Raw genomic sequence first — 23,908 nt, forward strand, 5'->3', positions numbered from 1 at the left:
AACAGAGTAGAACTGCCCATATGGTTTCCAAGGACCACCTGGTAGATTTGAACTACAGACCTTTTGGTTAGCAACAAAGAATTTAAAATTTAAAATGCAGAAAAGAATTTAAAATTCTCATGGAATCCAGAATTTCTGGAGCCATGGAGGCTGAATGAATCCCTGAAACTAATGCTCCGAGATAATCTTTAAACCTTAAACCAAAAAAAATCTCCTGAAGTCTTCCTAAAACTAAACAATAGTCTAGCTTAACTAGTAAAAAATGTCTGCTTTGAGCATTGTGCTCTTTGAAGGACTATATGGGATCAAAGGAACAACAGCAACTCAAAAGATTAGATAGGAACTTTAGGGGGCAGTGAGCTTATGTTAATGTGGGAGGAACAACTCAGAAACGAAAAGGAGAGTGAGAAGAGTTACATAACTCAAAGAATGTAATCAATGTTACTGAATTGTGGCGAATGGGTGTATGTTTTGCTGTATATATTCTCAACAACAATATAAAATTTAAAAAATCATATTGTGGTCCCAAGAAGTATGGATGGGGCACAGTGACCATATCAGGCATTGTAGATCGGTGTTGTTATAGTCATTCTACTTTTGTAAAAACAAATACACCCTATGCAATAAAAAAAAAAAAAAAAAAAACTTTACAGGGGGAAAAAAAAGAATGTAACCAATGTCATTAAGTAATATGTGTGAAACCTGTTGAATTGGAATCATCAAAAATATATTATTTAAAAAATAAATCTCTTTTGTTTTTAAGCACCAAAATTTGAGGTTATTACTACAGCAGAATCTAGCCCATCCTAGCTAACACCCTCTCCCTCCCATGATCTGTGCCATCTGTGCTTTTGATGAGTAAACCTTATATCTCATCCAATGGACGGAAAACAACAGGCTCCATGTGCAAAAAGAAGGCTCCGCTGTTTTGTTTATTTCTTAATGAATTCAGGCTATTTCCCAATGATTAGTGCTTCACCTCTCCTGGAAACAATTTATCCTTTAAGGAATTTATTCTAGATTCTCACCTGAGGACCATATCAAGCTCTATAGTCTTCCTTCTCCCCCTTTCTGAAAAATATACTTCTCTGTCTCTAGTTTTCAGGCATCTCTCTCTTTAATTCCACAAGTCCTAAAAACATAAAACGGTATTTAGAGGCTTCATTTTCAGGTTCTTACAACCCTAGGACACAATTCATTCAAGTCAAAAACAGAAAGTTTCTCTCTTTTAATCACCCCTTCTGGATTTCATTTCCCTCATTCGGCTACCTCTCACTATTTTGCTTTAACCCAAAGGCTGACCGTTTATGAGCATGGCCAGCCAGAGGAATCCTTTTCTTCAGATGTCTCTTTCATGTCTTTCTACACTGGGCTAGTCTCACTGTCCCCTGTTATTCATCACTGCTTAACACTCATTCAACAAACATTCACCAAGTGCCTACTGTGTTTCCTTGGAAACTCGATGGGGCAGTTCTACTCTGTCCTACAGGGTCACTATGAGTCGGAATCGACTCGACGGCAGTGGGTAGTGGAACTATGTTTTAAGAAAATGCTTGGCGTGGGATATGATCTCTGCCCTCAAGGAAGTTACCTTAAAAAATGTCAGGTAGACACTAGACAAGTGGGTAAGAGCCACAACACAAGGGGTCTGGAATGTCCTACATAAGTAGCATAAGAAAGTGCCTAAGAGCATAAACTAAAAACAGACAGTCCTGGGTTTAAATCTCGGTCTCAATTTCCTCATCTGTGCAACCAGGAAAGTAACAAAGGACTGTTCAAAGAATAAAATCAGACAACACAAGTGTAAAAATGGCATGGCGGGGCATCTGACCTCCTCTAACTTCACATACGAGAAGGAGAATCAAAATCAACAGCCCATGCTGGTTCTTACAAGGCAGGAATCAGACATGCCTCCACCTTTCAACCTTTTTACCAATTACGACACCAACCGTCCCTTCCACGGCACTCTCTACTCCTCTGCTGGGTTTAATAATTTGTTGCAATGACCACAAAGAACTCACAGACAATACTCATAATTATGGAGTTTATTAGGGAAGTAACAGGTTACAATTCAGGTTCAGGAATGCTCAGGATACAGTTCTTTGATCAGGACAGCCTCTTCTCAGTGTCTTTGCAGGCACATCTTTCTCTGGCCCCTTGGCCTCTGCCCTATTCAGGTAAGTGTTACAAAGCTCTTTTAGCTCTGCCGATAAGTATCCGGAGGCACCCCACTCTGCCAGTAAGCCTCCAGTCCAAAGGTGCTCAACTCTCTTGCTCTGTGGCTTGGGAAGCCCACTTCGCCGTCTCCTGCCAGTCTCCTGGTTCTGCTGCCTCTGCTGCCACCATTTCTCTGCGGCTGTTTCTCACCATCTCTGGTGTCACAGCTCTCTGTCTGTCTCCTGAATCTAGGAGGATCTCAGCACAAGGATCCTGGGTCCAAAGGATGCACTCCACTCTTGACTCTTCTTTCCTGGTGGTGTTGAAATCCTCTCTTCCCACCTCCGGGATGGCTCATTTTAAGCCTAGTCAGATGGAAAAACTGACCAATCCCCTCATTAAGGCTGCATACGCCTATCTGCATGGTTGTACCCCCACAAGGTGCCATGCGCCTTATTTATATAATTAGCAAACTTGCCAATCCCTTTGGTGGGTCACAAGCACCTCATTCGCATAGTCTCACCCAGTCATTCGGGAGGAGTTATAAAGACCATGCTACAAGGGCCATATTTATTCACTGCACCACAATAAGTTATGCACTTAGCTATATTTAATGCCACTATTATCATGAAGGTGATGGCCAATAATCGAAAATTTTAACCATGGGTGTGACTCTTCAAATTTGTATCTCAGAAATATTAAGAATTGAATACACTAACAAGAAAGAACAAAGAGTCAGCCTAAAGTCCAGAACGGCAATTAAGAGGCTGATGCAGTAGTCAATGGTTCAAATAAGAACCTGAACCATAGCAGAAGGGATGAAAGCAGAGGAACGATTTCTAGGATATTAAGACAGAATTAACAGAACTTAGTAATCAAGTGACTATGGGAGGGTGATGGAAGGAGGAGTTAAGAACGACTTTTGAATTTATGACTTCTGGAACTGAGCAGATGATAGCACCATTCACCAACAAGGCAAACACAGAGAGTAACAGAATTTTCGGGGAAAGGAAGACGATAAATTTAATTTCAAGCACACGAAATCTGAAGATGCCATGAAACATTGTAAGGGGGTAGTGGCGGTTCTGGGGTAGGATTCTTGCCCTCCATGCAGGAGACGCAAGTTTGATTCCAGGCCAATGCACCTCATGTGCAGCTACCGCCTGTCTGTCAGTGGAGGCTTGTGTGTTGCTGTGATGCTGAATACGTTTCAGTGGAGCTTCCCGACTAAGACAGACTAGGAAGAAAAGCCTGCCGATCTGCAACTCATCATGGGGACGGGACGGCACAAGACCAGGCAGCATTTCATTCTGTTGTGGATGAGGTCTCTGTAAGTCAGGGTGGAATGCTAGCAACTTGACTCAATGGCCACTAACAACCATGACTAATGGCCTTTGAGCATCTTTTCATATGCTTATTGCCCATTTGGATAGTTCTTTAATGAAATGTCTAGTCAAGTCCTTCGCCCATTTTTTAACTGAATTGTTCGTCTTTTTGTTGTTGAGTTGTTGCTGTTGTTCTTGCTGTCAGCTGTTGTTGAGTCCGCCTCTGATTCATGGAGACCCCATGCACAACGGAATAAAATACTGCCTAGTCCTACACCACTCACATGATCGGCTGCAGAATGGACCGCTGTGATCCATGGGGTTTTCATTAGCTGATTTTTCAGAAGATTGCCACCGGCCTTTCTTAGTTCATCTTAGTCTGGAAGCTCCACGGAAACCTATTCGGCATCATATTCAGCAAATCTCCACTGACAGACAGGGGTCTCCCACAACAAGGTTGAGAATTTTACCACTGAGTCACCACAGATAAAACCCAAACCCGTTGCCATCAAGTTGATTCTGACTGACAGCGATTCTATAGGACAAAGTAGAACTGCCCCATAGGGTTTCCAAAGAGTAAGTGGTGCATTCGAACGGCCGGCCTTTTGGTTAGCAGCCTTAGCTCTTAACCACTGTGCCTTAATATATATTCTGGATATTACATGCTTCCCAAATATTTTCTTCCATTCTGTAGGTTGTTTCTTTACTTCCTTGATAAATTTCTCTGATGCACAGAAGCTTTTAATTTTGATGAAGTCCAATTTATCTATTTTATCTTTTAGTGTTCATGCTTTTGGTGTCATATGTAAGAATCCACTGTCAAAAACTAGGTCCTGAAGCATTATCACTATTCTAAGAGTTTCATGGTTTTAGTTTTTACACTTAGTCATTGATCCATTTTGGTTTAATCTTTATATATGGTATGAGATATGAGTCAAACTTCCATCTTGTGGATAGAGAGATCCAACGGTCCCAGCATCTTTGTTGAAGAGACTGTTTTTTCCCCCACTGAAGGGACTTGGCACCCACAGATACATGCGTTTATTTCTGGACTCCCAATTCTAGCCTGTTGCTCTATATCTCTATCTGTATATTGGTACCAGACTGTTTGGATTACTATAGCTTTATAGTACATTTTGAAATAGAAGTGTGAGTCCTCCTACTTTGTTGTTCTTTTTCAAGATTGCTTTGGCTATTGGGGGCTCTTTGCAATTCCATATGAATTTGAGGATTGGCTTTTTTACTTCTGCAATAAAGACTATTGGCATTTTGATAGGAATCATGTTGAATCTCTAAGTCACTTTGGGTAGTATTTCTATCTTAACAATATTAAGCCTTCCAATCCAAGAAGCGTCTTTCCCTTTATTCAGATCTTCTTTAATTTCTTTCAATGATGTTTTTCTACAGTTTTCAGCATACACTGTTTTCACCTTCCTGGTTAAATTAATTCCTTGGTATTGTATTATTTAAGATATCATTGAAAATGGAATTGTTTTCTAAATTTCCTTGTCAGATTGTTCATTGCTTTTAGCCAGCAGCTGCGTCCTTAACCATTGCACCATCAGGACTCCTTAAGTCAAGGTAATCCTGATTAATTTTATACAGATAAAAAAAAAAAATCTGTGAAGTCTCTTCTCTAAATTACCTTCAGTAAGGTTTTCATAAATGTTCCCCACAATTAACTTTCATAGTACCTACCAACAATTTACTCAAACACAGAGTTAGTTCATAGAAACAAATAAACTATTACTTCTATTTCTTTATGGTTGGGTAAATCTGTAGTGTTATCAGTAATTAAAATACTCCTATTGTACCCCCACTTGTACTTTGCAATCTCTTTCATTTAAGGTGTTTACTAAACCTAATCTTGTTTGTCTAATTAAGATTCCCATTAAGATAATGCTTAGGGTCACTATGAGCCAGAATCCAACAGTTTCAGACAATGCTTGTTCCACAATTATTCGCAGTTCACAGTTTAGTATTTTTTAGTCATCATTTTCTGAAATTCTTTTCTTTTTCTTCCGGATATAATTATCCACTCATTTGCTCTGCAGGTAACACTTTCTTTAGCCATATGAAGTCAAAATGTAACCATCAATTTAAATTCCGTCATGTATTTTATACGTTAAAAGTATATTCAAGTCTTAAATGAAAGGCCAAAACTTTCCTTCAAAGCCCAATTCAATCGCCTCATCTATGGCAGACTAGCCTAACAAGAGACACAAACTGACGTTCAACAATATCTGAGGGACAACTCTTAGGAGACTATCTGGTTTAAAATCGGTTGTTAAGAGAACCCTTCCACATGTACAGATTACTGAGTTCCTCAAAGAAGTTTGCTCATGTGGGTTGTATCTACTAATGTTTACTGTACTCCAAATTGAAACTAAACATTTTTTAAAACTATTTTTAAATTCATTTCATAATAAAATATCATTTACCTATTAACAAAAATAAATTTTCTATGAAAATAATTACCTTCAAAAGAATTTTGTGAAAAGAGTAGCACAGTTTCACATCTTTACAAAACTCTTTAATGTCTGAAAAGAAAAAAGTTGGTGTCTCATAGCCATTTCTTCATTTAATGTGTTGAAATAAACTGTCTTCATTCAAGAACATGCAGAAAATCTCTACTCATACGAAACAGCCTTTTCAGATTGTGGATATTCGTCTTTGATAGGACATCAAAACTTGACCAATAGAAAACATATTATACAGCTACAGCAATCAAAACGGTCTGGTACTAGTGTAACAACAGACACACGAATCAATGGGATAGAATTGAGAGTCCAGAAATAAATCCACACATCTGTGATCAACTGATTTTGGATAAGGCTGCTAACTAAGTTCCATTCGATACGGAAAGAAAAGTCTCCTCTATGAATGGTGTTAGGAAAATTGAATTTCCATATGCAGAAAAATGAAACAGGATCCATGCCTCACACCATATACAAAAACAAATTCAAAATGGAGTAAGAACCTAAATGTGAAAACTAAAGCCATAACATTCTTAGAAGAAAATGCAGAGGCAATGCTGTTGGGCCTAGTTTTGAACAATGGATTACCTAAACAATAACAAGAACACAAACAGCAAAAGGTAAAATAGATAAATGGGACCTCATAAAAATTAAAGGTTTCTGTTCATCAAAACACTTTACCAAAAAGTGAAAAGGCAAGCTATCGACTGGGAGAATATCTTCGGAAGCCATATATTTGAGAAGAATCTAAAACCCAAAATACATATAAAGTCTCAACAATCTAACAACAAAAAGACAATCCAATCAAAAAATGGGCAAAGGTCTTGAATAGACATTTCACCAAAAAAGACATTCAAATGGTCAACAAACGCATGAGAAGATACTCAACATCATTAGTCATCAAGAGATGCAAATCAAAATCACAGTGAGGGTGCATTTCACTTCCGTCAGGTTGGTGGCATAATGGCTAAGAGCTCAGCTGCTCACCAAAAGGTCAGCAGTTCGAATCCACCAATTGCTCCTTGGAAACCCTATGAGGTAGTTCTATTTTGTCCTATAGGGCTGCAATGAGTTGGAATCTACTCAAAGGCAACGGGTTTTTGTTTGTTTAGGTTGGCTTAAAAAAAAAAAACCAAAGTAACGAATATGGGCAGGGCAAGGATGTGGGGAAATTGGAACCTTTATCCATTGCTGGTGGAATGCAAAATGGTAGGACCACTGTGGAAAACAATGTAGCAGTTCCTCAAAACACTATCAGATAACCTAGCAATTCCACCCCTAGGCATATACCACAAAGACTTTAAAACAGAGACTCAAAGAGAGACTTGTACACCAATGTATATTGCAGCACTATTTAGAACAGCCAAAACAACTTAAATGCCCATCAACAGATGAATGTATAAACAAAAATGTGGTGCATACATACAATGGAATACCATGCAGTCAGTAAGAGAAATGAAGTCTTGATACATGCTTTAACATGGATGGAGCTTAAAGACATGCTGAGTGAAACAAGTCGATCATAAAAAGATAAATATTGTATGACCTCACTTAGAGAAAAAGATAAGAAAAGGCAAAAGCATAGAGACCAAAGTTCCTTAGTGGCTACTGGGGCAGGAAGCAGGGGAAAAAAGAGGGTTACTGCTTATAAGGAACCAAGGTTTGGGTTACGGCGATGGAAAAATTATATTCGTTAAAGTCAAAGTTACACAGCCAATTAATGAAACTGCTGTCATTAAGGTGCACACCTGTAAAAAGCTGAATTGGCAAAAGTTGTACAACAGATATGTTTACAAAAACAACAAAACAACGACAAAAAGAGAGGAGCTGCTAAGGCTGCTTCTGTACAACCAAATACCTCCTGGGATTTGGTTCCTTGGTTCAGAAGTTTAGGGACATGGTTTCATGGGACATCCAAGTTAACTGGCCTAATACTGCGTTCAGTGCTTTTGTTCTACCTTCCTGTTTGCTCTGTAGTGGCTGGGGTCTTCAAAGCTTGCAATCTGCCATCCAAGGCACAACAACTGGTAACTATTTGCCAGGAGAAAGAGAAGAAGGAGAGTCAGGCACAGGAGGTGGAAATGGAATGCATGGATAATTGCGTCCATGAACAACTCTCTCATTTGCCAGGCGACCAGAAGAACTGGATGGTGCCTGACTACCATTACTGAACATTTTGGTCCAAGATTCTACAGAAGAATTCTGATCAAAAGTGGGAAAAATGCAGAACACAACTTCAAATCTCAGAGACTCCAGACTTTGTGGAGCCATGGGGGATGGACAAACTTCTGAAATCACTACTCTAAGATAACCTTTAAACCTAAAACCAAAAATATCCCCTGAAGTCTTCTTAAAACCAAACAATACTTTAGCTTAACTAGTAAAGAAAGCCTTGAGCATTATGTTCTTTGAAGACTTATTTATGTGGGATCAAACTGACAACACGATTCAAAAGATTATGTAGGAGTCTTAGGGTTTATGCTTATGGGGGAGGATTATCTCAGAAAAGGAGGGTGAGAATGCTTACACAATTCAAAGAATGTAATCAGTGTCACTAAATTGTACACGCAGGAAGTGTTGAATTGGTATATATTTTGCTGCATATACTCTCAGCAACAACAACAACAAAAGACTATTTTAAAGAGGCAAGGAAAAAAAAGAAAACTATTTCATAGACAAAAACATCTAAAAGAATAAAATACCTAGGAATTAATTTAACCAGGGAGGACAAAGACTTTTAACTGAACAACATAAAACATTGCTGAAAGAAATTAAACACCTAAATAAATGAAAACACATTCCACATTCTTAATATTGTTAAAATGTCAATACTACTCAAACCAATCAACAGATTCAATGCAATCCTTACACAAATTCCAACAGTTTCTTGGCAGAAATGGGAAACTCAATCCTTGAATTCATATGAAACTGCAAGGGGCTCCGAATAGCCAAAGCAACCCTGAAAAATAAAAACAAAGGGGACTCAAACTTCTCTATTTCAAAAGCTAGTATAAAGCTACAGTAATCAAAACAATTTGGTGCTGGTATAATGACAACTTTTTTTATTTTTTTTTTATAATGACAAAGATATAAAGAAATTAAATAGAATTGGGAGTCCAGAAATAAATTCATTTTCTATGGTCAACTGATTTTTTTACAAGGTGCCAATTGCATTCAATTGGGGAATAGTTTTTAATAAATGGTGCTGAGAAAAAGAATGCAAAAGAATGACATTGGACCCATACCTCACACCATGTATGAAAATTAACTCAAAATAGATCAATGATCTAAATGTCAGAACTAAAAGCTTAAAATGCTAAGAATAAAACACGCTTTGGGATCCAGTTTCCGACAGTGGATTCTAAGATATAACACCAAAAGCATTCGTAACAAAAGATAAAACAGACAAATCCAGTTCTCCAAATGTAAAAACTTCCAAAGGATTTTATCAAGGAAGTTAAGAAACAACCTACAGAATCCGAGAAAATATTTAGGAACCATGTATCTGATAAGGGTTTAGTACCCAGAATATTAAAAAAAAAAAAACCCTACAACTTAACAACAAAAAACAAACCACCAAATTTAAAAATGGGCAAAGGATTTGAACAGACATTTCTCTAAAGAACATACAAACAGTCAATAAGCACATAAAAAGATGCTCAACACAAGGGAGAATAAAGGAAACCAAAGACACAAGGGAAAGATTAACTCAAAGAACTAATGGAACACAACTACCACAGCCTCCACCAGACTGAGTCCAGCACAACTAGATGGTACCCGCCTACCATCACCAACTGCTCTGACAGGGATCACAACAGACGGTTCCAGACAGAGTTGGAGAGAAATGCAGAACAAAATTCTAACTCACAAAAAAAGACCAGACTTATTGGCCTGACAGAGACTGGAGAAACCCCTAGAGTATGGCCGCAGACACACTTTTAGCTCAGTAATGAAGTCCTCATTCCTGAGGTTCACCCATCAGCCAAAGATTAAACAAACCCATAAAAAAAAAGGAGACTTAACAGGGCACACCACCCCAGGGGCAAGGACAAGAAGGCAGCAGGGGACAGGAAAGCTGGTAATGGAGAACCCAAGACTGAGAAGGGGAGAGTGTTGACATGTCGTGGGGTTGGCAACCAATGTCACAGAACAGTATGTGTATTAAATGTTAAATGAGAAACTAGTTCGCTCTGTAAATCTTCACCTAAAGTACAATAAACAAAAAAATAGTTTAACTTAAGGGAAAAAAAGATGCTTGACACGTCATTAATCATTAGGGAAACGCAAATCAAAACCACAATACCACTTCACTCTCACTAGGATAACTATTACCAGAAAAATGGAAGATAAGAAGTATTGGCAAGGATATGGAAAAATTGGAACCCTAATCAATTGTTGGTGGGAATGTAAAATGGTGTAGTTGCTGTGGAAAAGTTTGGTGGTTCCTCATAAAGTTAAACAGAATTACCATATGACTCCGCCGTTGCACTGTTAGGTATATACCTACCCAAAAGACTTGAAAGCAGGGTGTGATCATTATGGTTGTGTTTCAAATTGATTGGGCCGTGACTTTCAGTGGTTTGGCAGTCGTATAATGATGTAATCACTTCCATGATAAGATCTGATGTAATGTAATCATCTCAATGATGGGATCTGCTGTGAGTCGCCAATCAGTTGAAAGGGAGTTTCCTTGGGGGTGTGGCCTGCAACCAATATAGGTAGACTTTCTGGCAAGGCTCATGGACTTTTGCTCATTCTGGACTTTGCAGCTGGCTCCTGTTTGTCTGACCTCCAGTTATTGGGACTTGAGCTAGCAGCTTACCTGCCATCTTGCCTGCCCATTTTGGGTTCCCCAGCCCTGCCGCTATGTGATTCATGAGAAGTCTCCAGCCTAATCCACGGATTAGGATGTTCCAGCCTCTACGACCACATCAGCCATTTCCTTCACACAAATCTCTCTCTATATGTACTTATCCGCTTTACTGGATTTGCTTCTCTAGAACACCCAGCCTAAGACTCAGGGTCTTAGTTTCCTGCTTACCAATGTTCACTGGAGCATTATTATTGTTGTTGTTATTGTTAGATGCCATCGAGTTGGTTCCAACTAATGGTGACCCTATGGAAAACAGAACGAAAAATTGTGTAGTCCTGTGCCATTCTAACAATTGTTGCTATGTTTGAGCCCATTGTTGCAGCCACTGTGTCAATCCACCTCGTTGAGGGTCTTCCTCTCTTTCACTGACCCTCCATCCACCTTACCAAGCCTGATGTCCTTCTCCAGGGACTGATCCTTCCTGATAACATATCCAAAGCATGAGAGAAGAAGTCTTGCCATCCTTGCTTCCAAGGAGAACTCTGGTTGTACTTCTTCCATGAGAGATTTGTTCGTTCCTCTGGCAGTCCATGGTATACTCAATATTCTTTGCCAACACCATTAATTCAAAGGCGTTGATTCTTCTTCAGTCTTCCGTATTCACTGTTCAGCTTTCGCATGCAGATGCAATTTAAAACACCATGGCTTGGGTCAGACCCACCTTAGTCTATAAGGTGACATCTTTGCTTTTTAACACTTTAAAAAGGTCTTTTGCAGCAGATTTACTCAATGTGTCCTTTGATTTCCTGCCTGCTGCTTCCATGCGTGTTGATTATGGATCCAGTAAAATGAAATCCTTGACAACTTCAATTGTTTCTCTGTTTATGATGATGCTGCTTACTGGCCCAGTTGTGAGGATTTTTGTTTTCTTTATGTTGAGGTATAATCCATACTGAAGACTGTAGTCTTTGATCTTCATCAATAAGTGCTTCAATCAAGTCTTCTTCACTTTTGGCAAGCAAGGTTTTGTCATTTTCATATTGCAGGTTGTTTAACGAGTCTTCCTCCAATCCTGTTGCCTCCTTCTTCTTAATATAGTCCATCTTTTTGGATTATTTCCTCAGCATACAGATTGAATAAATATGGTGAAAGCATACAACCCTGACACACACCTTTCCTGACTTTGAACAACGCAGTATCCCCTTGTTCAGTTCCAACGACCACCTCTTTATCTATGCACAGATTCCTCATGAGCACAATTAAGTGTTCTGGAATCCCCATTCTTGGCAATCATCCATAATTTGTTATAATCCACACAGTCAAATGCCTCTGCTCAGTGAATGTAAAACAGAGGTAAACATCTTTCTGGTTCTCTCTGACTTCAACCAAGATTCATCTGCCATCAGCAATGATATCCCTCTTTCCACCTCATCTTCTGGATCTGGCTTGAATTTCTGGCAGTTCCCTGTTGATATACTGCTGCAGCTCATTCTAAAAGATTTTCAGCAAAATTTTACTTGCGTGTGATATTAATAATACTGTTGGATAATTTCTGCATTCAGTTGGATCACCTTTATTTGGAATGAGCACAAATACCGATCTCTTCCAGTTGGCTGGCCAAGAAGCTGTCTTCCAAAATTTCTTGGCATAGACAAGTGAGCACTTGCAGCACTGCATCTGTTTGTTGAAACATCTCAACTGGTAGTCCATCAATTCCTGGAGCCTTGTTTTTCTGCCAATACCTTCAGTGCAGCTTGAGCCTCTTCCTTCAGTACCATCGGTTCTGTTGACCAATTCTTTTTGGTATAGTGACTCTGTGTATTCCTTCCATCGTCTTTTGATGCTTCCTGTGTTACCTAATATGTTCCTTGTAGAAGAAGCCTTCAATATGGCATCTCCAGGCTTGAATTTTTTCTTCAGATCTTTCAGCTTGAGAAACATCCAGCATGTTCTTCCCTTTTGGTTTCCTAACTCCAGGTTACTTTACTTTGTCTTCTGGAGCCACCCTTTGAAATCTTCTGTTCGGCTCTTTTACTTCATCACTTCTTCCATTTGCTTTAGATACCTGATGTTCAAGAGCAAGTTTCAGAGTCTCTTTTGACATCCATTTTGGTCTTTTCTTTCTTTCTTGTTGTTTTAATGACCTCTTGCTTTTTTCACGTATGATGTCCTTGATGTCATTCCACAACTTGTCTGGTCATTAGTGTTCAACGTGTCAAATCTATTCTTGAGATGGTCTCTAAATTCAGGTGGGATATATTCAAGCCTGTACTTTGGCTCTCTTGGACTTGTTCTTATTTTCTTCAGCTTCAACTTGAACTTATATATGAACAGTTGATGGTCTGTTCTGCAGTCAGCCCTTGGTCTTGTTCTGACTGATGATACTGAGCTTCTCCATCATCTCTTTACACAGATGTAGTTGATTTGATTCCTGTGTATTCCATCTGGTGAGGCCCGGGTGTATAATCGCCACTTATGTTATTCAAAAAAGATACTTGCAATGAAAAAGTCATTGGTCTCTCAAAATTCTATCCTGCCATCTCCAGCATCGTTTCTATCACCGAGGCCATATTTTCCAACAACCAATCCTTCTTTGTTTCCACCTTTTGCATTCCAATCACCAGTAATTATCGATGCATCCTGATTGCATGTTCAATCAATTGGAGACTGCAGAAGTTGGTAAAAAATCTTTAATTTCTTCGTCTTTGACCTCAGTGGTTGGTGCGTAAATTTGAAAAGTAGGTCACATTAACTGATCTTCCTTGCAGGCGTATGGATATTATCCTATCACCCACAGCATTGTACTTCGGGATAGATCCTGAAATGTTTTTTGATGATGAATGCAATGCTATTCCTCTTCAGGTTGTTGCTGCTGGCATAGCAGACCATATGACTGTCCGATTCAAAATGGCCAATACCAGTCCTTTTCAGCTCACTAATGCCTAGGACATTGATGCTTATGTGTTCTATTTTGTTTTTTATGATTTCCAATTTTCCTAGATTCATACTTTGTACATTCCAGGTTCCAATTATTAATGGATGTTCGCAGCTGTTTCTTCTCATTTTGAGTCGTGCCACATCAGGAAATGAAGGTTCTAAAAGCTTGACTCGATCCACATCATCAAGTTAACTCTACTCTGAGGAGGCAGCTCATCTTCTGGGACAGTCTCTGACAATGTTCCACTGCTATCCATAAGGTTTTCACTGGCTAATTCTTTTCAGAAATAGACCACTACGTCCTTCTTCCTAGTCTCTCTCAGTCTGGAAGCTCCACTAAAACCTGTCTGCCATGGGTGACCCTGCTGGTATCTGAATACCAGTGGCAGAGCTTCCAGCGTCACAGCAACAAGCCCCCACAGTACGACAAAATGACAGACACGTGGGGGAAGCATTATTAACAACTGCCAAAAAGTGGAAACAACCTAAGTATCCATCAACAGATGAATGGATAAAATGTGGGAAATCCATACAATGTAGTAATTCAGCCATGAAGAAATATGAAGTTCTGATACATGTTAAAACATGGATGAACCTTGAAAAGATTATACTGAGTGAACTAAGTCAGACACCGCTGGACAATATTGTATGACCCACCTATATAAAATACCTAGAACAGGCAAATGCATAGAGATCAATGTTTATTAGAGCTTACTAAGGGCAGGTGGGAGGGGAAAATGGAAAGTTATTCCTTAAGGAGTACGGAGTTTCTGTTAAGCATGATAACAAAAAAAATTGGAAATGGATAGGGATGACAACTGCACAGTATGGTGAATGTAATACATGTCACTGAATTGTACACATACAAATGGTTGAAATGCCAAATGTTTTGTTATACGTATTTTACCACACACACATACAAAATCCATTTGTCTAACGTGCTTTTTGCATGGGATCTTTACCTACGTGTGATTTCGTAACGCCATCTGGAAAATGTTGGTTTACCGAGTTATTCAGTTCTTCCAAATGTTGACACAGTTCATTATATAATATCACTATTCCTATCATTATTACCACAAATATCTTTACTAGAATGCTATCAAGCTCAAGGTGGCCCATACAGATTTCCCCAAATTCTAATTTTTGCCTGAAAGCTCCAATTTTATTAGTAACAAGTTCATTTTGTTCATTTTCAAAGAAATGTTTGCCAAATACCCAAGTCTGAATAACCATGGTTTTTCAGTTGTTCTTTCAATTAAAGAAGATATTACATGAAAATGGGGAGGGGGGTAGCTGAGCTAGCAACTCAATCACACAAATTCTTTTCCTCTGCAGCACATACCCATTTTATCACACAGATACTCTAGAGCCAAGTAGAGTAAAATTTAATTTGTACTGAAAAAGAATCTGAAGGAAAAATGAGGTTTTTTTTTTTTAACTGTATGACGTGAAGTGTTCATGACAGAGAAGAATACACACTACTAGACAATTCAGGGCCACTGGCTTGATTTCCTGCTAAGGTATCAGCTGTTTTACTCAGCATTGCTTTTATATCTTTAATCCAAACATCAAAGAGAAAAGGGCATATAATATTTTAGTATTAATATGAACAGGTTTTACTCCTAAGGGTTCAAGGACTACACTTTGAAAACTACTGACTTACATATACAAACAAGTCTTTAAAATGTAAGATATGTGCATATTTAAATTAAAACTAAAAAGCCTATTGCCAGTGGAGACCATTTCGACTCATAGTGACCCTGTAAGATAGAGTAAAACTGTCCCATCAGGTTTTCAAGGCTGTAGTCTTTTTTTTTCAGTCTTTACAGAAGCAGACCAGCACATCCTTCTCCCACACAGCAGCTGGATTTGAACTGCTGACCTCTTGGTTAGCAGCTGATCGCTTAACCACTGACCACAAGGGATCTAAAACGTCTCCAGACGTCAAAATGTCCCCCAGAAGCAAAATCCTATCCTACCCAACATTGAGAAGTAGTGTTTTGAAGGAAAACCATCTAGGAAGTCTAACCTTGACTGTTTTTTTTTTTTAACAACAACAACAAAAAAGGAATAAACTAAATTTTAGGTCTATCTTCCCACCTTTCCTAAACTTAATTATTTGGTGATGGAATGCAACTGTCCATTCTGAGTTCCACCTACAAACAACACCTGAATAACATTACCAAATTAAACTTTTCCTACTAGGGAAATGAGATTACCAATTTCAGGAGTGATATCTTCTATATCTCACGCGCATTAGAGAGGGAAGATAGACCAAGGTTTCTCAACCATGGGAGTGCACATCAAAATAACCTGAGGTGCTTTTTTAATATATGTCAGGATACCATCTAAGTCACACCAGATCAGAATTCATTCAGCAATTACTTGAGTGTCCACTATACACAAAGCACTATAATAGGTGATAGGGATTGTCTCAGACATCTAGTGCTGCCGTAACAGAAATACCACAAGTGCACGGGTTTAACAAAAAGAAATTCATTCTCTCACTGTCTAGTAGGCTAAAAGTCTAAATTCAGGGCGCTAGATCCAGAGGAAGGCTTTCTCTCTCTGTCAGCTCTGGAGGAAGGTCCTTGTCATCAGTCTTTCCCTGGTCTGGGAGCATCTCACACAGGAACCTTGGGTCCAAAGGACAAGCTCTGCTCCTGGCACTGCTTTCTTGGTGGTAGGAGGTCCCCAACTCTCTGCTTACTTCCCTTTCATCTCTTCAGAGATGAAAGGTGGTGCAGGCCACACCCCTGGGGAACTTCCTTTATACTGGATCAGGGATGTGACCTGGTAAGGGTGTTAAAATCCCACCCTAATCCTCTTTAACATAAAATTACAATCACAAAATGGAGGACAACCACACAATACTGGAATCATGGCCTAACCAAGTAAACACATACATTTTTGAGGGGGACATAATTCAATCCATGACAGGGATACAGCAATACATAAAAGACACATGGTCCCTGTCCTCTTAAAGTTCACACTCCAGTACAGGGAGACACCATAAACATGTAGACAAATAAACAGGATTACCTCAGTCTATTAAAAAAACAAAACACAAGGGAAAGTTTAGTCCAAAGGACGAATGGACCACAACTACCACAATCTCTGCCAGGCTGAGCCCAGAACAACTAGATGGTGCCCGGCTTCCACCACCAACTGCTCTGATAGGAATCACAATACAGGGTCCTTGGACAGAGCAGGAGAAAAATGTAGAACAAAATTCAAATTCAAACACACAAAAAAACACCAGACTTGCTGGTCTGACAGAACCTTGAGAAACCACAAGCCTATGGCCCCCGGATACCCTTTTAACTCGGTACAAAAGTACTCCAGAGGCTCCCACTTAGGCCAAAGATGAGACAAGTCTATATGGCAGACGATAACACACCTGAGGAACTGGCTGCATAATTTAACCATGTTTATGAGACTAAATGAACACACCAGCCCAAAAGCAAAGATAAAGAAAACAGGAAGGGACAGGCAAGTGAACAAATGGAAACAGGGAACCCGGCGTGAAGGGGAGAGTGTTGACACATCAAAGCGTTGGCACCCAATGTCCTAAAACAATTTGTCTATTAATTCTTTAATGAGAAACTAATTTGCTCTGTAAACTTTCACCTAAAACATAACTGAAAAAAAAAGGCAAATAGAAAAAACTATAATGGGACCAATTTCACTACATTCTCACCAATATCAGTAAAGATGTTATCAAAGTACTCAATGTTCTAAGTGAAAGTTGTATTTTTGTATTTAGAAAGGCCATGACATAATCATGTCCATACATTCAAAATTACTTGTTCTATGTTTGGTGGTGGGCAAAACTATGGCTCCTACTCTTTGGGAAATTTTAAGCTCAAGACTAAATAGGTAAATTCTCTCACCGTTTCAATTTTAACTTACATCAGTTCAATGAAAACAATGTTAAATTCCTGAAAAAAGTAGAATTTAATGGTTTTATGAATAAGGGGGGAAAAGAGCACCTGTACTCCCAAAGGCAACTTTGGGCAATAACTAAGGGTAATTCAAAGCAAGGTATTCCCCAGAAATTACTCAAAAGAAAAAAGCATCCCTTGGCAAGCTGACAATCACAAGGATTGTTTACAAAGGAATCAGGCAGGATTCTGCATTTTGTACTTCTGTGAAGAACTGGTAGCAAAAACTTGAAGGCAGTCAATTTACTGCTCTTAAATTTCTTCTAAGAAGCAAGTACAAAGCCTCTTACCTAGCCTACCTATGGTTTAAAACAAACAAAAAAGCTGTGGGTTCCAAGTAAGTAAAAGGCCAAACACTTCCCTGTTATGTCACCTACTAAAAGGCACTGCTATTATCAGCCCAGCCTTCCTTGAACAGTCAAAAATAAATAAGATGCCGGAGGATGTTTAGGCTTTCAGTATACACCCCACTCTATATACACAAACAATAAGCAATCTGTTCAGCCTGTAACAAATCAAAACACCAGTTGCCGTCCAGTCAATTCCAACTCATGGCAACCCCACGTATGTCAGAGCAGAGCTGTGCTCCACAGGGTTATCGACGGCTTTTTTTTTGTAAGAAGATTGTCAGGCCTTTCTTCCAAAGCACCTCTGGGTGGACTCCAACCTCCAATCTTTCCGTTAGGAGCTGAGCACGTTAACCATTTGCACCAGCCGGGGGCTCCTTTAATAGTGGTTTTCTCAAACTGTTGCTGCACAAACCTCACAGAGAGCTCTCATGATTCCCTTTCCATATACTATACATCACTCTGTCAGAAATTTGTAAATATTTCATGCTTGCAAGGAAGTAGCTTCTTGGATACAAACAGCTTTTAACTGCCCAAAAGAATGAAGGACCAATTCCAGAGAAAAAGGCAGATTCACCTTCCTCTTTGAACCTGTGATTTGTCACTGCCATCTCTAAGCATTCAGAGCCCAGTCTTTGCAAAGTCAGTTCCTAAAGGCTCAAATTGAACGACAAAACTCTAAATAAACGTTTCCAATGGCTACCACCCCATAGCTGTAAGAATAAATTTCAAGCCCCTTAGTTTAGAATTGCCCCTATATATTCTTCCTCCCCTAGTCTCAGCTCCTGCCATTCCTCCTCAGTCCTCATCAACTAACACCATGTATAAAATCATCAGGCACATAATCCTCAGCTGACAAGATGGGAGGATAAAGATGAAAGTCAGAGACTGTCTCTGTGATGCTCCACAGGGCCCTCTCCCAGACCTTATCTGAAGTCTTTCTTTGCTTGTATTCTTTCTTATTATAACAAATGGGTAAATGTAGGTACAAGTAAAGGAGCCCTAGTGGCACAATGGTTAAGCTCTCTGCTGCTAACCACTGGTTTGAGCCCACCTAGTGGTTCCGCAGGAGAAAAGACCTGGCAATCTGCTCCCGTAAAGATTATGGCCTAGGAAACCCTATAGGGCAGTTATACTCTGTCAAAAGGGTTGCTCTGAGTTGGAATCAACTCAACAGCGTGCAACAACAACAAATTAAAAAGTTTCTGTAAATTTTATAAGCAGTTATAGAGAATTAGCAAACCCAGGGGGCAATAAGCCAGCAGGGGCTAGCAGGACAGAGATTTGTGAAGACCCAGATCTGGGCGGCTGGGTGACAGAGAAAGGCTGCACAGGCTAGTCCCAGGGGATGAGAGAGAGAAAGAGAGAGGGGCCAGCTGGTCTGAAGTGATGGGAGTTGTGCAGACTTCTGAGCCTACGGCTGGTACCCAATGACCTGGCCCTAGGTGGCCAGGGATGAGGTCTAGTTTAACTCTGGGTGGTCAGGGTAAGAGAGACAAAGTGCCATGTAAGTGGTGACAAGGAAATGACAAAGGTGAGGTTTGCCCACCTTGCCCCTTTAGCAGTGCATACACTTTGAAAAACACTGCTCTAACCAGGACTGTGCAAATCAAAAGGTCAAGGCTTCTCCAGAGGTCAGTCTGTGGCCAAACTGAACCAAGCAACTAAGTGAAGTAGGCTTAATACAGCAAAGCTCAGGTTCACTGGAAGAACCAAGAATGAAAGAAGCTGTGGTCAGAGAAAAGAAATTTCAAGTTCAGAACTGCGGCTCCAAGGAGCAAAGAGAGGCACAAGGTGAGCAGGTAAGGAGTTCATTTGACATTAATTCAATCTGTAAGCCTTAAAAAAAAAAAAAAAATTAATTGAATCTGTAAGCCTTAGAAGGTGAAATATCGTCAGTAAGGAGAAATACAAACGAGTTAATTACGAACATTTAAAAAGCAACAGTTCAACAGCCAATACATGGGTGGTTCTAAAGCCAATAACTTACCAAACCTGAAACTTGAGGCTGTCGAGTCGATTCCAACTCATAACGACCCAACAGGACAGAGCAGAACTGCCCCACAGCGTTTCCAAGGAGTGGCTGGTAAATTCAAACTGCTGACCTTTTGGTTAGCAGCTGGGTTCTTAAACACTATGGCACCAGGACTCCAGTAATTCATGAGAACATGCAAAATAGTCTCTGTAGTGATCACCTGTAACAGTCAAACCGTCAGAGCACCTAAATTTAAGTGAAGGTGATATACAGAAATTCAGTTTTATGATAAAAGATAAGCTAAAAGATAACTTATTCTATTAAAGGACTTCATATTTTAAATCATTTACAGTAAGTTTCTTTAAAATAACAAGTTCATCCATTGTTAAGTGAGTAGATTCGCCATTACTGAACATATACACAATCACACGGAAACGTTTCTATAGGACATACAGCCCATATTTCATTTTCCCCCTTGACTAGCTTCTCTATTAGGAAATACTCTAACCAGGTTCTCGCTCAGTGTCCCTGCTACAAGATCACATGAGAATGTCTGCAAGGTTACATAGCTCCTTGGCCTCCTTTACTCAAGTCTCTTGATCCCAGACATCTTCCCTATTTGAATCCTGCAGGCTCTCACAGACATACTAGTTTCTAACTACTTGCTCGTACCTCGGATTAGGCTACTTATCTGTCTTGCCTAACTAATATTACACTTGCTACTCTGATCTAGTCACCTGGTTTCAACCCTACTGATGCTGCAGTCGCTTACATATCCTTTAAAAGCCAACTGTTGTTAACAAACAAGTCCAACAAACTCCAAGAACATGGCACGCCTATTTCTCCAGGTTGTGGCTCTGACTTGCTCAGCCTTTTATAGTTCTCCTGGGAACACTTTCCACACGCTGGTAACGATCCAGTTTGACACTGCAACCACACACTGCCTAGTGTGTAAGCTTTCAAAACTGGGGGAAATCCCTAAGTATTTAGAGAACTATGCAATATAGAAACCTCTTGTTTATTCATATACAAATGCACCCATCTACACACACACATGCACACACACACACACACACACAGCTACTAACCTTAAGGGTGGAGGTTCGGACCCACCCAGTGGCACTACGGAAGAAAAACCTGGCGATCTGCTTCCATAAAGACTACATCCGAGAAAATCCTACAGGGTGCAGTTCTACTCTACACACATGGAGTCATCATGTCAGAATCAACTGGACAGCCATGGGTTTGGCAAGACAGATAGATAGATCTTTCCAAGTCCTGTTTGATTAATTGTGTGATTTTACCCTATGGAACTTACACAGATTTCGCATACCATGTTTATGAAGAAAGTAGGTTCTTTCTGACTTTCACCATTCCCAATCCAAAATTTCCCTGCAAAGGAAGAGGGAAAGAGTAAATATCATCAATAAGGTTTTCTTTACATTTTTTTCTTTGTTAATTGCAGGCAACATTTAACAATATAATCTGCATCAAGACTAAAATTTATAGTTCTCTTAAATAATTTTCTTAGTGATGGAGATTAAGAAAAGGCACATGTTTGGCACACCCCACGGAACACAAATCTACCAAACATGTCCTTGTGGTTTTTGATCTTCTAAAGGGAATCCACCAGGCGCTCCTTGGAAACTCTGTCCTATAAGGTCACTAGGAGTTGGAATCGATTCAATGGAAGCAGGTTTGTTTTTGTTTAAAGGGATATTTTAAAGAGGTTATGTATGACTCCTGTCCACAAGTATAAAAGAGAACAATATTACAAAAGGGATATAAACATCGAGAAGGACTCCACCGACTCCACCTTGGGTTCAATTAGCCACTTCTCCCTTGGCGCTCCAAAGTACAGGTAAGACACTTGCCCTTATCTGAGTCCACCTTATTCCATACCAGAAGGCAGACCCTTTGTTTTATATATAGACGTATCTCCAGCATCAAAGACCAGGAGGCAGTAAGCATGCAAATGTTTGTCATTTAATAAAATTATCAGGATGTTAACAAAACCATTTCCATTAAAATTATTACAGAAAAAAAAACACAATATTTACCTGCAGTCCTTGTAAGTCAACAACTGAAGACTATTGTCATCAGGTGCCATTGAGTTAGTTCCAACTCACAGCGACCCTATGTACAACAGAATGAAATACTGTCCAGTAACTGTGCCATCCTCACAACCCTTGCTATGTTTAAGCCCACTGTTGTAGCCACTGTGTCTATCGATCTTGTTGAGGGTCTTCTTTTTTGCTGACACTCTACTTTACCAAGCATGATATCCTTCTCTAGGGACTGGTCCTTCCTGATTACATGCCAGAAGTACACGATCTCACCATCCTCGCTTCTAGGGAGCATTCTGGCTGCTACTTCTTCCAAGACATATTTGTCTGCTCTTCTGTCAGTTCACGGTATATTAAATATTCTTCGTCAACACCGTACTTCAAAGGCATCAATTCTTTCTCAGCCTTCCTTATTCATTGTCCAGTTTTCACATGTATATGAGGCAAATGAAAATACCATGGCTTGGGTCAAGTGCACCTTAGTCTCCAAAGTGACATCTTTGTTTTTTAATAATTTAAAGAGGTCTTTGCAGCAGATTTGCCTAATGCAATATGTTGTTTGAAACTGAAGACTACCCTACCATATAAATGAGTTTAAAAATACAAATGGCATAGACAAAGGGCCATGGTTCCCAAACTCTGATCCTTTAATAGTAATCTAAGAAACCATACTGGCTAATGTAACAATGGATGGTATAATACGTAGATCCCAAAACTGTGGCATAACACAATAGTTTATTTTTAATCCCTGCATACAGAAAGACCAAAATCAGTGTTAATGATCAGTTTGAGGAGGGTGGAGACGACGCAGGCGGACAGATGCTCAGCTCTATTTGACCCCTCGTTTCCAATGTTGCTCTATCATACATACAACTGCCAGACAGCAGGTGGGGAAGAGAGAGGATCGATCAAGGGGGCTTCGTATTTGCAATGGATAAAGTGACACTCAACACTTCTGCTTAATTTCCTATGGAAAGATCCCAATCATATGGCCATCCCCAACAGCAAAGGGACTAGTAAATATAGGTTAGCTGGCATCAGGGATAAAAAGAAACAAGCTTGGTAAAGAGCAAGTCTTTATCACAGAAGTTTTTAAAAAATACAGATTCTAAAGTATCATCCCAGGTGATTCTCATTCAGTAGGTCTACCAGGACCCAAAGAACCTGCATTTAATCTCACCAAGTGACTCTGATATATGTCCAAGTTAGGAAACACTGGATTAGGTAGTAAAGACCATGAGGCAAATGGGAAGAGCAAAACAAAAAAATTTCATATTAAAGTTTAAAACAATGTACTAGATAAAAGGAAAACTAGAGGATAACGAAAAATTGAGCTAATTCTTCCCTACTTTGGCCTGTAACAGCAGCCTCTCGTAGCTTTCTTCCTACCTCTTGTAGCTTCATTTCAGGTTTCCTTTCCTCTATTCATCCTATAGTCTCCATTACACTCTCATTGACCACAAGCTCTGCTCATTCCTTGAGTGACCTCATTCACATTAGTTATCACCTAAAACATTTTTCTCTGAATCCAGCCTCACATTTAACCGCCTAGGATTCCCAAGGTGGTGCAGACGCTGAAAACACTCGAATACTAACCGAAAGGTTGACAGTTTGAACTCACCCAGATGTGCCTTGGATGACAGGCCTGATGACCGGCTTATGAAATACGACAGCCTTGAAAACCCAGTTCTACTTTGTACACATGGAGTCGCCATGAGTCGGAATCAACTTGATGGCAACTAACAACAACTATAACACTTCTCCAATGTAGATGTCCTGCTAGTACCCCAACATATCCAAATATGAATTCATCTTCCTGCCAAACCAGTTCCCTCTGTTTGTTCCCTAACCACCTAGGCTGCCTAGT

The 23,908-nt window shown here is 39.6% G+C and overlaps 1 long non-coding RNA gene across 1 annotated transcript in view; it reads right to left on the reverse strand.

Moving 5' to 3' along the window:
• Positions 1 to 631: 631 nt before the first annotated feature.
• The window catches only part of LOC135228727 (uncharacterized), a 152,909-nt gene continuing 129,632 nt past the window's right edge, over positions 632 to 23,908 (reverse strand). The window contains exons 2-4 of the long non-coding RNA XR_010319511.1: positions 19,991 to 21,367; positions 8,829 to 8,918; positions 632 to 1,132 (exon numbers count right to left, since the gene is read on the reverse strand). This is a non-coding gene — a long non-coding RNA (uncharacterized LOC135228727). The remainder of the gene's footprint in view (positions 1,133 to 8,828; positions 8,919 to 19,990; positions 21,368 to 23,908) is intronic.

The sequence above is a fragment of the Loxodonta africana genome, chromosome 27 (genome assembly GCF_030014295.1).
Source record: "Loxodonta africana isolate mLoxAfr1 chromosome 27, mLoxAfr1.hap2, whole genome shotgun sequence".
Taxonomy (NCBI): Eukaryota; Metazoa; Chordata; class Mammalia; order Proboscidea; family Elephantidae; genus Loxodonta; species Loxodonta africana.